We start from the raw sequence: 3,700 nt of genomic DNA, 5'->3' as shown, positions 1-3,700 counted from the left end.
GCCTTTTTTTTGTACTTTTTGGGACCCTTCTTAAGTTATGGATATTCGGACCTAAAGTGTCCCGACTTCTTACATTCATAACAAATAAGGGACTACTCCTTATCCTTCTCCTTGCCATGCTCCCCTTTTGTAGGTGGCCTCTTCTTCATCTCTTATTTTTTTTTCTTCAAAAATCTTTTAAACTTTCTAGTAATGAGGGCTATTTCTTTATTTTGCTCTTCATTTTATGTTTCATCGAATTTCTTATTAAGTTGAACAATGGATTTGAGGGTGATTGTCCTCTTCTTCTTGATATTGTTTCATGCTTAGCTCGTGTGTCATTAGCGATCCTAAAAGCTCCTCCAAGGATAAAATATTCAGATCTTTGGCTTCTTAGATTGCGGTCACTTTAGCTTCTCAAGTCCTTGATAAAGATCTAAGAATCTTTCTCACAAGATCGCTGTTAATATAAAACTTACTAAGACTTTTTAGACTATTAATAATATCTGTAAAATGAATAAATATTTTAGTTATTGATTTATCATGCTCTATTTTAAAGAGTTCATATTTGTGCACAAATATATTAATTTTTGATTCTTTAACTTGATTAGTGCCTTCATGTGTTATTTCTAACCTATCTCATATTTTTTTAGCCGACATGCATGTTGAAATACGATTAAACTCATTAGCATCTAAAGCACAATATAAAATATTTATGGCTTTGACATTGAGTTGAGCCATTCTCTTGTCAACCGCATCCCATTCTCTTTCGAATTTGGTTGATTCTACACCATCAATTATCTTAGTGGGTATGTGTGGTCCATTAACTATGATACTCCACATATCATAGTCATATCATAGTCAAGTGCTTGGATAAAGATTTTCATCCGAGCTTTCTAATAGGTATAGTTTGACCCATTAAAAAGTAAAGATCGATTTGTGGACTGCCCCTCGGCTAGTGAAGCATCAACTTAAGTTGCCATAGATCTTTGGCTCTTTGATGATTAAATCAAAATAGAGCTAGAGCACCGAGCTTTGATACCACTTGTTGCCCAGTTATGCAACCCAAGAGGAGAGGGTAAATTGGGTTTTTGAAATTTTAAAGTTAATTTAGAACCATAAGGATTAAATAACAATGAGCAAGTTATATATAGAAAGTGATTTAAGTAAGGTGTAGAAATGAGATGCAAGAATGTAAGAAAATAAAGAAACTTAGAAAGAGAGCAAGTAAGCACAATACAAACAATCAAGATTTATAGTGGTTCGGTGCCAACCTTACACCTACATCTACTCTTTACGCTCCTACTTAAAAATTTAAATTCACTAAAATGTATTCAACAAGAATACAATGTCGGTACCTCCAACTCTAGCTATCTCAAGCTAGAACACTTATTTTTTGGGTACAAGCCAACCCAAATACAATCCGATTCAAGGTTTGGACCAACCTTTCCAAATTTTGGAATCCCTCCAAAACTAAGGATCAAGACAAAAATAGAGTATAAGAGTTAATCACACAGAAATACAAGTTTAGCTCCTTTAATGAGCAAATTAAAATTTTAAATACACTTTACACAATAAGGAAGAAGTTTTTCTGATTTTTCTTAAGGTTATTGAAGACTTGAATGAGCTCTTGAGGGGTTGGTGAATTTGAAATGAAAGTTTCTTTTGCTTGAAGAGAGTTTTTTCTTTAGGACTGAAATGAATGCTTGAAAAACCTTGCTTTTTTTCTTCTTTAAGTGCCTTTATATCTTCAATAGATGGTGGAGAGTAACCTGAACAGGATTAGAGCTGTTGAAGTGTATTAAATAAATATTAAATACAGTCAAAATGTGCTGAAAAATTAGTCGTTATGAAGATTTTCCATCACAGAGATCGACTCATAGGGTCGACCTCTACACAGGGATCGACTCATAGGATCGACCTCTGTGGCGTAAAATAGAAAGTCACTGTTCTGTATCTCTGACTTGCACAGCAACAGAGGTCGACTCATAGGATCATCTCCTTTGGGTGTGCTAGCCAAAAATAGCATGCCGTTCAATCTTTTTGACAAAGATCGATCCTAAAGATCGATCCTTTTCTTTAAACTTGATTTTCTCTCAAAATATATATCCAAAAAATATGAAATTACCTTCAATAGATCACAAATCTTCTGTTCTTACTCTTGAGACTTTCGAATCAGAACTTGATAAAATTAGATTTTATCCCTGAAATACAATAAATTTTTTTCAAACCAAAATTATTAGTAACCCTCTCAAATATTTTGTAATCATCAAAATTAATTCAAGGAGAAATAGATTTAAAAGGTGGTTACTTAATTAGGATCGTTGCATCAACAGTGGAGAGCCTCCCATGGATCATCGCTTATCTAGCCAATTTGATTGATCAAATTTTGATTTGGGATGCTTAGTGTTGAGTTCACCATAATTGTGTTGCACCATGAGTCTAATTTTGATGAGTGAAGATGCGATCTCACTAGTAGATCCGATTTAATTATAGATTTATATGCAATGTAAATAAATAATTAAAATCTAAAAAAATTCTAAATTAAATCTCTTCATATAAAATATTAAGTCTAGTGATCTTCCATCATTATAGATGTGCGGATCCTTCTAGGTATTGATTGTTCTTGACTGGATACAGTGATTCAATTACATCAGAAAAGATGTAACTATTTTATAGCATGAGATACTCTAGGATAGAGATAGAGTTGGACCCAATAACTATTAGATGGGACCCAATGACTGCTTTACACTCGATGGTGAACGGTGTGTCTGACTTAACTAAGGAATGAGTCTAATAACTGTTAGGTGAAGCTTCAAAAATTAGAGACCAATGACCACTACAATTTACTTGAAAAGCATTAGACAAGAGTTGTCCACTCATTGATTGACATATTGTCAATAACTATTAGATGAGATGATATGTTAATTAATGGAACCGCAGTATCCACTTCAAATCCTAATCACGAGGAGTTTCTGTTTCTCTACCTGAGGAGTGTAAGAGACTCAAGAAAATAGTGAGAGGTATATTTATTTTAAGAGATTCTAAAATAAATACTAAAATCAAGTATGAAAATCTAACTAGAATCTCTACTCTTTAATAGAATAAAACATCAGCTTCAAATCTTTTTACTCACATATTAGAAACCAATTGACTAACCTAACAAATTATAAAGACTGATTGAGAAATCTAAAATAGTTTTAAGTTTTGAAGGGTTGAGCTTATATTATGTCCAGGATATCCTTATGTTACCAAATCGTCTGATAATTAACCATAAGGCAATCAGTTCATGATCATTGTTTGACAATGATTAAGAACTTGGATGGGCTTGAGAAGCTTGACCATGCACAAAAAATTATGAATGAATTTGATCCTGCAATCTCTTACTAGTTTATATTGATAGTTTATAGTAAACTACCATATGAATCCAATCGATTGTACTTAGTTAAAATGTTGAACATATTGGTGACTACCGATGGGACCTTGAAGAGTTCAAGGGTAGATTTCTCGCTGTGGAGCAAATTTTTACTTCCAAAAGAAGGTCTACTTGGAAGAAGTCTGTGAAGAAATATAAAGTCTGAGAGTAAGCCAAAGAAGGAACTGTATTGTATATCTAGAAAGTCCAAAAAAAGAAAGAGGACATGCCTTTAGAAGGTATGTTGGGTCTACTCGATATTGGTATCTAAGCATATATAGTGAGTGTTGTAGGGTTTGAGAGATC

Source organism: Elaeis guineensis, chromosome 8, assembly GCF_000442705.2.
Source record: "Elaeis guineensis isolate ETL-2024a chromosome 8, EG11, whole genome shotgun sequence".
Lineage (NCBI taxonomy): Eukaryota > Viridiplantae > Streptophyta > Magnoliopsida > Arecales > Arecaceae > Elaeis > Elaeis guineensis.
The sequence above is the reverse complement of the archived record's forward strand: the minus strand, read 5'-3'. Positions refer to the sequence as shown.